Source organism: Cetorhinus maximus, chromosome 21 (assembly GCF_964194155.1).
Source record: "Cetorhinus maximus chromosome 21, sCetMax3.hap1.1, whole genome shotgun sequence".
NCBI classification, from domain to species: Eukaryota; Metazoa; Chordata; class Chondrichthyes; order Lamniformes; family Cetorhinidae; genus Cetorhinus; species Cetorhinus maximus.
The window spans coordinates 34,623,606-34,636,749 of NC_135899.1; the positions used below are offsets into that span (position 1 = coordinate 34,623,606).

A 13,144-nucleotide genomic window follows, 5' to 3' on the forward strand; every position below is an offset into this window, starting at 1 on the left:
CCACAACATCCTGCAAGAGAGCGAGGACACAGTTGGAGATTGAAGACTCGGGGGACAGTGACTTGCCGGGGGGTGGGGGGGTAGGAGTTGGACAGAAACGGTACACAATATAGGTTTACAGAGCTTGGAAAATGTAATGTAAATAGCTTAATAAAAGAATATAACATTTGAGATTATACATGTGGAGAGATGTAGAGTAATGGGTTAATGGTTATGTTAATGAGACCATGATGATATTAATGATGTAACTGTGACATCAATAGTCAGATGACCAAGAGGCTCCAAGAGAACTTGGTACAGAATAGTCTGTATCCTAAATACCAGGTGCTTACCCTGAGGTCTTTGCAAATGCTTCTTAATAAACTGTTTGAAGTTAAACTATATCGACTATCTCAACTTTATCATATGTATTATGACACAGCAGTTGGTAAAGGCTGCGTTGTTTAAATCCTAGAGGGAAACTTGAACAACTGTCATAACCTTTATTTTCAATTGGTATGTTTGAGATGCAGCTCTGAATTCAGGAATAAAACCACCAAGTCTCAAAAGGTTTTTTATATAAAACTAAATTAAACATTTATTAATTTAAGAACAAATTAAACACATACACATGTCTACAAATGACTACCATAATAACTTTTAAACAAATCCCAAAATTAATCACTCCCAGGTAAATCTTTACCAAGGCAACAATAACTCTTAGACTTTAAATAGACACCAGGCAAAGCATATTTGACCTTACGAGTTCAAAATGAGGTTCCTTGCAATTTGGTTCCTTTGCAGACAGAGTTGTAAACTTACAGACTGGTTAGATCTTAAATGCCTCTGACCTACACACACAAACTCTTTTCTGTTTATACCTAGCTTCCGCTTTGAATGTAAATTTTCCATTGTATTACTAGGTTTTTAAAAATGTTACCACTCCTAACAATAATCCCTTTTCACCAATTTTATTAGTAATATAAACACATTGCTTGGCGTCTGTCAGCTAGGTACAGATTTCATCCATTCTTTTGATTGGCTTATTTAACAAATGCAAGTTTACATTTGACCTTTTAATGTCCTTACATTTATCGAATTAATATCTCAAAACTACTATACATCAAAGCACCCAGACTAGCAGGCTTTAATCCAATTCAGACACACATAGACCCAGACCTGACTACAATTCCAATTTAACAATAATTTCCAATAACATTATAGACATTAATATCTCTTCATGAAATTAGGGAAGCAAAGCTTCATCAAGGTACGGTAAGATTAGAAAGTATGATAGTAGTAAAACCTCACTAAAGTTCGGTAATAACATTGAAACAGTTCCCTCTCCTTTGCTGAAGGGACTGACTCCTCTGTTAGAGACTGTTCCACAGTGAGTGCCAGTCTGCTATTCCCCTGTGTGGATGATCAGATGAAAGTCCTTTACCTTCACTTAACTGTCATACATCCTCTGTTTCCATCAGAGACAGTGGATTGTAACCTGGAGCAGCCAACATGTCTACTTTCTTCCTCCGCTCATACTCCCATCTTCCAAGGTGCTGTGAGGGCAATGGAAAAGACAGTTGGGTAAACTGCTATCAATTCACTATGAACTTGAGTCACACTGACAAAGTCCAGTTTTAAACTTAAGAGTACGTGTTTAATATCAAAAAACATTGCTTCAGAAAATATTGCTTCAGTGTAGTTGATTGAAGGGTTCTGCTTCATCCTCGGAGATTAGATACACTGCACTCGCTCAGACTGCACATCCCAAATTCAGAAAAGAATGTATAACTGACATTTGTTCCTTAAATATTAGCCATTGCTTATCCACCGTCATGCCTTTTAATGAAGTTCCCCAATCTATCTTAGCCAACTCATGCCTCATACCTTTGTAGTTTCCTTTCATGCGAAAGGGAACTACACTGACCGTGACAATGGAAATATCACTCACTAGCTGACACTTGGAGGTGTGTTGCTGTGGAAGGTTTGTTTCGACCTGTCATTCAAGCTTCAGAATTCGAGGTCAGTCGGTGAGGACTGAGATGAGAAATGTTTTCACTGAAAGGGGTGTGAATCTTTGGAATTCTCTCTCCCAGGGAGATGTGGATGTTCAGTCAATGAATATATTCAAGACTGAGATTGATGGATTTCTGGATGCTGAGGGAATAAGGGATATGGAGATAGTATGGGATGGTGAAATTGAAGCAGAAGGTTAGCCCTGATCGTATTGAATAGTGCAGCAGGCAGTAGGGGCTGAATGGCCTACTCCTGCTCCTATTCCCAGCACAGTTTGTCTTACGGGCCAGGCCTTGGGGCCTCAGTGCTGCGAGCTGGGCCTTGGGGGTCTCCGTTCTGTGAGCTGGACCGAGTCTGCATGCTGCATGCTGCTGTGTGTGGTTGCAGGGTCAGAGCCTGAAGCAGGCCTTGGACTGGGAGCAGTGCCAGGGCCTAGGGCCAAACCAGGGCCCAGAGCAGGAGAGTGAGCAGAGCCCAGATTGTGAAGTGGGGCCCTGAGCGTGCAGCTTGACCCACTGGAGGCTAAAGAAAGTATGGAGGGGAGGTAGAGACCAGAATAGGCACCCGCCGGAGTGTATGAGTGAGTCTAAGAGTGATTGTGAGGCTGTGTTGTGTGTGTGTGTGTGTGTGACTGTGTGTGCATGTGTTTGTGTGTATGAGAGAGTGTGTGTGAGAGAGAGAGAGAGCAAGAGAGAGATTGTGCCTAACTCCCAGTCTCAGGGATCACATTCCCCCCTCATTGCCAGACACCAACATGCTCTCACACCCATAGAAATAGAGCTGGGCCTTGGGGCGTCCGCAATGGTGTGTGTATGCATGTGAGAAAGAGTATGTGTGTGTGTGTGTGTGTGAGAGAGAGAGAGAGAGAGCGAGGAGAGGTGTATGTGGGGAGAGAGAGAGATTTTGGCTCACTCCCAATCTGAGGAATCGCATTTCCCCCTCACTGCCAGACATCAACACACATTGTTACTCATGGAAACAGTGCGAACCGGGCCGTGGGGCATTTGTGCTGTGTGAGTTTGTGTGTGTGAGGGAGAGAGAGAGAGAGGATAGTGTGCGACTGTGTGAGAGAGAGATTGAGGGAGCAAGGTGAGTGTGTGTGTTAGAGAGAGCGAGAGAGTGATTTTGGCTAACATGCATTCTCAGGGATCGCATTCCCCCCCACTGCCAGACACCAACACACACTCACCCACAGAAAAGAGAGAGTGCGTGTGTATGTGTGTGTGTGTGTATGTATGTGTGGAGGCTAAAGAATGTTTGGAGGGGAGGTAGCGGCCAGAACAGGCACCCGCCGGAGTGTATGAGTGAGTCTATGAGTGATTGTGAGGCTGTGTGTGTGTGTGTGTGTGTATGTGAGAGGAGAGAGTGTGTGAGAGAGAGAGAGAGAAAGAGAGAGATTGTGGCTAACTCCCAGTCTCAGGGATCACAGTCCCCCTCATTGCCAAACACCAACATGCTCTCATACCCGTAGAAATAGAGCTGGGCCTTGGGGCGTATGTGCATGTGTGGGAGAGAGGAGAGTGTGTGTGTGTAGGGGAGAGAGAGCAAGAGAGATTTTGGCTCACTCCCAATCTCAGGGATTGCATTCTCCCTCACTGCCAGGCACCAATACACATTCTCACCCACTGAAACAAGTGTGAGTTGGGCCTTGGGGTGTCCGTAAAGTGAGACGGGCCTTGGGGTCTTTGTGCTGTGAGCCAGGCCTCTTGTTTCCGTGCTCTGAGCCAGTTCAGGCTCTCTGTCCCAGCACAGGGCGGAAACCTGAAGTGGGCCTAGGGCTGGGAGCAGAGCCAGACCCCGGAGCAGATGCAGGATCTGGACCCGGAGCAGGAGCGGGGCCCAGTGAATGAAGAATGACCCACCAGAGGCTGGAGAAACACTGTGGTGGGGGGGGTAGTAGAGTGCAGAACAGGGTCTCACCAGAGTGTGTGAGACTGAGTGTATGTGCAAGAGAGGGAGAGAGGGGTGCATGTATATGTATGTGTGTGTCTGTGTGAGGAAGAGAGAGAGAGAGACAGACAGATTTTCGCTCACTCCCAATCTCAGGGTTCTCAATCCCCGTCACTGCCACAAACCAACACACACTCATACTCACTGAAACAGTGTGTGAGCACCCTGATACTGGGAGTCAGCCGGACAAATTAGATATCGAATATATTAGGTTTGGGACAGTAGCGCAGCACGCACATGAGATCAGTAGTTTGAGCTTAGTTCACTTGGAGCAACGTAGAAGAGAACTACTGATAACACAGCCAGTAAGCGATGGGAAAAGAAATACTTACATTTCTACTTGTAATGCCACAAGGTGCTAAGAATAGCACGTACCTGGGCAGGGGGGGGAGAGAGGCATTGGTGGATATAAAGTTAAATCTTTAGGCGTGGTCACTGATGGGTTAGTGTATAGAATGAGATCACATGGTAAAGGAGGCTGGGAGTATTTGAGAGTATGTTGCTCATGACCACAGACGAGTGCTGTAGCGAATTACATTATATGGTGTGTACATATAACACCTTAAGGTCAATGAAAGTCAACTCACACATACCTTTGTAGTTAAGAAGCATATAACCTTTAGTTGTCAGTGGACCAGCATTCAATAAACACAGTAAATTGTAGCATACATAGGAAGTAATTAAAGTAAATTAACTAAATAACATGTTAGGATGGCGGGACAGGTGTTATATTGCAGCTGTGAGATGTGGGAGCTTTTCGACATCAAGGTGATCCATAGCAAACAAGTCTGCAGGATGTGTAAGCAGCTTGAGGAATTCCAGATCAGGGTTATTGATCTGGAAGCCAAAATTCAGGCACTGCGCAACATAAGGGAGGGGGTGAAATACTTGGACACTTGGTTCCAAAAGACAGTCACACCTCTTAGAAGAGGGTCATCTGTTTGGTCAGCAGTGGGGGCCAGAAGTGTCAGTGAGGCAGGTAATGGGACTGAGCAGTCAGCAATGTAGGAGCCTCAGGCTTTGCAATTGTCAAACAAGTTTGGGGTGCTCACAACCTGTGTGGATGAAAGCGAAGTCTGCAAGGTCGATGAGTTGGCTGGCCATGGCACTGTGGTACAGGAAGCTGCTCAAGTCGGGGGAGCAAAAAGGAATGTAGTGGTAGTAGGGGATAGTAGTGAGAGGGATTGACACTGTTCTCTGCAACAAAGAGCCAGAGTCCAGAAGGCTGTGCTCCCTGCCCAGTGCCAGGGTTCGAGATATCTGCTCAGGGCTGGAGAGGAACTTGTAGTGGGAGGGAGAGAACCCAGTTGTCGTGGTCCATGTGGGTGCCAATGAAATAGATAGAACGAGGAAAGAGGTTCTGCAAAGTCAGTATGAGGAGCTAGATACCAAATTAAAAAGCAGAACCTCAAAGGTAATGATCTCTGGACTATTAACTGAGCCATGTGCAAATTGGCATAGGGCAAATAAGATTAGACAGACGAATGCATGGCTCAAAGACTGGTGTGGGAGAAGTGGGTTCCAGTTTGTCGGCAATGGCATCAGTACTGGGGAAAGTGGGGGCTGTACCGTTGGGATGGTTTACACCTGAGCCGTGCTGGGACGAGTGTCCTCGCAAATCACATAACTAGGGAAGTAGGGAGGGTAGAGACAGCAATTCAAGGTGTAGAGTCAAGACAGGAGAGCAAAATAGTAATATGAGAAATTAGGGTCAGAGAATGACAGGAAGGGACAGAGAGAAAAAAAACCTAAGAATATATCAACAGGAAAGACTAAATGTTACAAAGGTAACAAAAAGACAAAACTGAAGGCTCTCTATCTGAATGTACGTAGCATTCATAACAAAGTAAATGAATTGATGGCCCATGTTGAAGTAAATAAATATGATCTGATAGCAATTACAGAGACGTGGCTGCAGGACGACAAAGACTGGGTCCTTAATATTGAGGGGTCCAAGACATTCAAGAAGAATAGGAAGCTAGGTAAAGGTGGAAAGGTAGCACTGTTAATCAAAGAGGGCATTGGTGCAATAGTTAGAGATGACCTTGGTTCAGGAGATCAGGATGTAGAATCAGTTTGGGTGGAGATGAGGAATAGGAGGAGGAAAAAGTAATTTGTGGGAGTGGTCTACAGGCCCCCTAATAGTAGCTACAGTGTAGGACAAAGTATTCAAGATAAAATGTTGTGTGCTTGTGATAAAGGGATGGCAATAATCAAGGGTGATTTTAATCTACACATAAGCTGGAAAAATCAGATTGGCAGTAGTAGCCTGGATGAAGAGTTCTAGAATGCTTTTAAGATAGTTTCTTAAAGTAGTATATTCTGGAACCAACCACAGAACAGGTTATATTAGACTTGGCATTGTGTAATGTGACAGGATTAATTAATGACCTCAGGGTGAAGGCAGCCCTAGGTAGCAGCGGCCACAATATGATTGAATTTTACATCCAGTTTGAAAGGGAGAAGAGTGGGCCTAAGACTAGTATCTTAAACTTAAATAAGGGCAACTATGTGGGGATGAAAGCTGAGCTAGCTGAAGTGAACTGGGAAACTAGGCTAATGGATAGATCAATAGAGAAGCAGTGGCAGTATTCAGAATAAGTGCATTCCTATTATAAAGAAAAATTCTAAGCGGAGGACCCACCATCCGTGGTTAACTAAAGAAGTTAAGGAAAGCATCAACCTTAAGGAAAAATTAGTAGCAAGGCAGATGATTGGACAGAATATAAAGAACAGCAGAGAATGACGAAAAGGTTTATCAGGACAAAGAAAGTAGAGTATGAGAGGAAGCTAGCTAGAAATGTAAAAACGGATAGCAAGAGTTTCTACAGGTACTTAAAGAGGAAAAGAGTAAGTAAAGTGAGTGTTGGCCCTCAAGACAGTGACAGTGGGGAGTTAGTAGTAGATAATAAGGAAATGGCAGAAGAAATAAACAAACATTTTGCTTCTGCGTTCACTATAAAGGATACGAAAAACATTCCAGTAATAGCTGCAAATCAGGAGGTGAGAGAGAGAGAGAAACTTGGGAAATTGAAATCACTAGGGAAACGATACTGAGCAAATTGATGGATCTGCGGGCTGGCAAGTCTCTGGCTCCCAATGAATTACATACTAGGGTCTTAAAAGAGGTGGGTGATGAGGTGTTAATTTTCCAATATTCGCTAGATTCTGGAAAGGTTCCAACAGACCGGAAACTAGCAAAGATAACTCCTCTATTCAAGAAGGGAGGGAAGCAGTAAACAGGAAACTACAGGCCAGTTAATGACCTCAGACGTCTGTCGTGGGGAAGTTGTTAGAATCGATCATTAAGGAGGCCATAGCTGGGCAGTTAGAAGAGCTCAAGGCAATCGGAAAGAGTCAACATGGTTTTATGAAAGGAAAATCATGTTTAACCAATTTACTGGAGTTTTTTGAAGGAGTAACATGGGCAGCGGATAAAGGAGAGACTGTAGACGTACTGTACTTGGATTTCCAGAAGGCATGTAATAAGGTGCCACATCAAAGGTTATTACGGATAATAAAAGCACATGGTGTAGGGGATAATATATTAGCGTGAATAGAAGATTGGCTGGCTGGCAAAAAGCAGAGTGTATGCATCAATGGGTCTTTTTCAGATTGGCAGGATGTGACAAGTGGAGTCCCATGGGGGTGTGCACTGGGGCCTCAACCTTTTACGATTTACACCAATGACTTAGATGAGGGGAGTGAAGCTATGGTAGCTAAATTTGTGAATGACACAAGGATAGGTAGGAAAGTATGTTGTGAAGAGGACATGAGGAGGTTGCAGATGGATATAGATAAGTTGAGTGAGCTGGCAAAGATCTGGCAAATGGAGTTTCATGTGGGAAAATATGAAGTTGTTCACTTTGGCAGGAAGAACAAAAAAGCAGAGTATTACTTAAATGGAGAACGGCTGCATAATTCTGAGGTGCAGAGGGATTTAGATTCTAGCACATGATCACAAAATGTTAGAATGCAGGTATAGCAAGTAATTAAGAAGGCTAATGGAATGTTATCCTTTATTACGAGAGGGATTGAACATAAAAATAAGGATATTATGCTTCAATTATATAGAGCACTGGTGAGACCGCACCTTGAATACTGTGTGCAGTTTTGGTCTCCTTATTTAAGGAAGGATGTAAATGCATTGGAGGTGGTTCAAAGCAGGTTTACTAGTTTGATACCTGGAATGAGTGGGTTGTCTTGTGAGGAAAGGTTGGACAGACTGGGCTTGTTTCCAATGGAGTTTAGAAGAATGAGGGGTGATTTGATTGAAGTATACAAGATCCTGAACAATTTCGACAAGGTGGACATTGAAAGGATGTTTCCTCTTGTGGGTGAATCCAGAACTAGGGGTCGCCTTTTAGAACAGAGATGAAGACAAATTTTTTCTCTCAGATGGTTGTGTAACTTTGAAACTCTGCCTCAGAAGGTGGTGGAGGTGGGGTCATTGAATATTTTTAAGGCAGAGGTAGACAGATTCTTGTTAGGCAAGGGAATCAAAGGTTATCAGGGTTAGATGGAAATGTGGAAATCAAAACACAAGATCAGCCATGATCTTATTGAATAGCGGAGCAGGTTTGAGGGGCCGAATGGTCTACTTTTGTTCCTCTTTCTTATGTTCTTATGTAACTCCTTGGTGACAGTCAGATTAAAGCCCTTGAAGAAGGCCTTTTGGGTGGTCCAGGCTGATCCAGTGCTGCTCCCTGACTGCTGAGGGTAATGACCTCTGTGGAGGATTGGGCTGTAGGAACAACAATATATTCTGTCTTCAGGTTTCTGACTCATTCACCCTGGGAGATTTCCACTTGGCAGGGAGAACTCTGACAGGTATAGTTTTCAGTCCCTGGTAGGATGACAAGTTAAATGAGGATAACATGCCAGGAAAAGCTGCTAGAGAAGGCCTGACTGACAGCAAGAAGCTATATCGATCAGAGTCAGCAGGTTATCAGCAAGGGCACCGAGGGACTCTGCTCGTGCTAGCGCTGTCGACTGTCGCATTCAATATAATTGGCAGGAATTAGGCAGAACAGCTGCTGCTGTCCCTTCAGTGCTCATCCTGATCATCAGCATCTGCATTTGTTGTTACCAAAAGGTGATGATTTCACACACTCTGTAAATGGTAATGATGTCAAACTGGGGTTACGTCCCAGTTGCTGCCTCAGCACACCTCGAGAGAAGGGATGTGAAGATGATATTTACAGTGTTTAATATGGCTATTCATGTTCTAAGCCGAGGTGGATATTGCTAGGATGACCAAACAAAGCTATAAGAGAATTACAAATTGATCAAGGATGTAAATAGAAACAAGGACTTGATGCCCACAGGAATCCAGAAGGATCCCTGGATGACCCTGTTGGCTAAGGGTCCAGTCAGATGAGTTGTGTCCACCTGGGTCAGATTTAATCTGACCACGGACCAACAGGAGGTATTGATGTGGGGAATAAAGGGTTAATATGATTAATATAAGTTGTATTCATTAAAGTTGTCTCTTACTGTACTTTCCCACTATAGCCCTCGGCCTATACATCTGCTATTGTTTTCTGAGATGTGTATTGCCAGGGATGTTTTCTGAGATGTGTATTGCCAGGGATGTTTTCTGAGATGTGTATTGCCAGGGATGTTTTCTGAGATGTGTATTGCCAGGGATGTTTTCTGAGATGTGTACTGCCAGGGATGTTTTCTGAGATGTGTATTGCCAGGGATGTTTTCTGAGATGTGTATTGCCAGGGATGTTTTCTGAGAGATGTGTATTGCCAGGGATGTTTTCTGAGATGTGTATTGCCAGGGATGTTTTCTGAGATGTGTATTGCCAGGGATGTTTTCTGAGATGTGTATTGCCAGGGATGTTTTCTGAGATGTATATTGCCAGGGATGTTTTCTGAGATGTGTATTGCCAGGGATGGAGTGGCTCTAGCCGATAAGCTTGAACTGCTTTTGAGTTGCATTTGTTTTTCTTATGTCCTGTACTTTCTAACTAAATCTGCAGAGAAAACAGCTGGCCAGCTGCAACTGCATTGTGTATGAACATATGCTATTGTAACTGCTATTTGAATGATTCTGCAACTTAAATCTTCCTGTTGCATGCTCATAATAAAGATTTCTTAAACTGTAACTGACTCTGGACTCCAAATGGCATTTGTCCCACAATACCACCTAATATCTCCTTTGTCTCGGTGTTAATTTTTATCTGAATTTGTCTGTAAGAAACACCTTGGGATGTTTTACTACATTAAAGGCGCTGTATAAATGCAATTTGTTGTTGAAGGGTTGATGCCCTCTTTCCCATCTCACATTCCTCCAATCCTCAAGGTACTTACCTGGAGTACAGACTGTGGATGTTGATTAGCCTCTACTGCTCTGTTTGAGTGGACATTCAGCATGTGTAGACCCATTCAGTGAATGTTGGGAGACAATGGAGACTGTCACAGCCAAGACACATCCTGCTCTCCCCTGACTTCCCAGCTGGGGTCACTGATGAGGAACGGGATTCCTGGTTGATTCTCCCCTCCATAGACCAGAGATGCTGAGGCTAATTGAAGTCCCTCCATTACTACCCCAGGAATGGCTCCTCCCCTGGGAGCTTGTGCTGGTAGATCAGAAGCTGAAGACATTCTAACCACTGAGTATCTGATACCCTTCTTAGCCAGAGTGAGTGTCAGTGAATGACTTGTACCTGATGCTGCACTGAAAGGATGCTGAGTTTATACAGGAGCTTCTATACATATTGATGTCTTCTTTTGGTGATGTTTCGTGGCTGAGGGTTAAATTGGCCTTATTGAAACAATTGGACTGATGGTGGGAGAGGTTCGAGACAGACACTGCTGAGACAGACAGTGCTTTGGAACGACAGCTCCCCTGCGCGAACACTGGAGGATAAAGAACACAGACAACTCTCAGTGTAACGGAAGCAGGTGACCCGGCTCCAAGTCTGTGCGGAGATGTGGGTGGTGTATGGCGAAAGAGGAGTAGGTGAAACAATCCTACCACACATCACACTCGAAGGGTTTGTCTCCTGTGTGGGTTCACTGATGTTACAGGAGGTCCAACTACTGTGTGAAGGCTTTATTACAGAACTCACACTGACAGGGTACATTGATGGACCAGGAGACACACAGACTGTGTGAAAGCCTTGTCACACACCTCACAACTGAATGGTTTCTCACCAGCGTGTATCTGCTGGTGCTGTAGGAAATCGGAGGAATGCGTGTGAGACATCATTCATACATCACAACTGAACAGTTTTTCCTATGTGAATCCTCTGGTATCCCATGAAGATTTTAGGAGTTCAGGAAAACTTTAATGTAAGTTTGACACTTGAAGGGTTACTGTCCTCTGTGGGTCCACTGATGGGGCAGGAGATTTGATGAATTCATGAAGGCTTTGTCACACACCTAACACTTGGACATTCTCCCATGTGGATACGTCAGTGTTTCACTGGTGTCGATGATTTTCTAAAGGCTTGGCCGCACATCTGATGCATGAGTGTTCCTTCGCTGTGTGACTGCACTGGTGATATTCTAGGCCCGACAATTGTGCAAAACTCTTGTCACACACATGACAAGTGAATGGCTTCTGTCCTGTGTGAATGCGTTTGTGTGCACGGAGGTTCGATGACTCTGAGAACGATTTGTCACACAACTCGCACGTGAATGGCTTCTCCCCTGTGTGAATACGCTGGTGAGTCACCAGACCCGATAGCTGTGCAAAGCCCTTGTTACACACCTCACACTTGAAAGGTTTCTCCCTGTGTGAATACGACGGTGTTGCACGAGCATCGATGAACGTGTGAATGCTCGGTCACATAACTCACACTTGTAGGATTTCTCCCCTGTGTGGATCCTCTGGTGTCTCAGGAGGTCAGAGGAGTGGGTGAAAGCCTTCTCACAAACATCACATCTGAAGGGCTTTTCCCCTGTGTGAATGCGTTGGTGTGCACGGAGGTGCGATGACCGCGAGAATGATTTTTTACACACCTCACATGTGAATGGTTTCTCCCCAGTGTGAATGCGTTGGTGATTTACCAGGGTCAATAATCGTGTAAAGTTCTTGTTACACACCTCACACTTGAATGGCTTCTCCCCTGTGTGACTATGATAGTGAATCAGGAGCATTGACGAGGTTGTGAAGGCTTTTTCACGCACCTCACACTTGAAGGGTTTCTCCCGTGTGAATGCGTTGGTGTATGCGGAGCGTCGATGACTGTGAGAATGATTTGTTGCACACCTTGCAGGTGAATGGCTTCTCCCCTGTGTGAATGCGCTGGTGATTCAACAGGGGCGATGACTGTGCAAAGCTCTTGCTGCATACTGCACACTTAAATGGTTTATCCCCTGTGTGAATGTGTCGGTGTTCGACGAGCATTGATGACCGTGTGAAGGCTCGGTCACACAACTCACATTTGAAGGGTTTCTCTCCAGTGTGTATCCTGAGGTGTGTCAGGAGAACTGAGGAGTGGGTGAAAGCTTTCTCACAAACCTCACACTTGAATGGTTTCTCCCCTGTGTGAATCCTCTGATGTATGATGAGACTCGTAGACATTGCTAAAGTTTTATTGCAAACATCACACTTGAAGGGTTTGTCCCCTGTGTGGATTGTCTGATGGACCAGGAGGCTTGATAACTGTGAAAAGGCTTTGTCGCACACCTCACACTTGAATGGTTTCCCCCCTGTATGAATGCGCCGGTGATTCACCAGGCCTGATAATCGTGCAAGGCCCTTGTCACAAACCTCACATTTGAATGGTTTCTCCCCGGTGTGAATGCATCGGTGTACCAGGAGGCTTGTAGACGTTGCAAAAGCTTTATTACAAACCTCACACTTGAATGGTTTCTCCCCGGTATGGATCGTCCAATGAACTAGGAGGCTCGATAACTGTCTGAAGTCTTTGTCACACACCTCACACTTGAAAGGTTTCTCCCCTGTGTGAATGCGCCGGTGATTCACCAGGCCCGATAATCGTGCAAGGTGCTTATTACACACCTCACACTTGAATGGTTTCCCATCAGTGTGAATGTGTCGGTGATTCATGAGTGTCAATGACTGTGCAAAGGCTTGGTTGCACATCTCACACTTGAATGCTTTCTTTTTCAGGTAGCTGCCCTTAGGTTACAGGTTGGAAAACAGATATAGCTTGTGTGTTAGGAGATCTCATCAGCCTGTGGAGCCCTCCTCACAAACCTCACACTTGAACAGCCTC

General features: G+C 44.6%; 1 protein-coding gene and 1 pseudogene across 2 annotated transcripts in view; both read right to left on the bottom strand.

The window, feature by feature from the left end:
• Window positions 1-557: 557 nt before the first annotated feature.
• LOC144695232 (uncharacterized) overlaps window positions 558-13,144 on the bottom strand; it is an 83,052-nt gene continuing 70,465 nt past the window's right edge. Inside the window, exon 4 of the transcript XR_013579908.1 lies at window positions 558-1,535. The gene's annotated coding sequence lies outside the window, so the exon portion shown is untranslated. The remainder of the gene's footprint in view (window positions 1,536-13,144) is intronic.
• Window positions 10,433-13,142, bottom strand: LOC144695198 (uncharacterized; annotated as a pseudogene). The gene has a single exon (XR_013579897.1). The product of XR_013579897.1 is annotated as an uncharacterized LOC144695198 (transcript).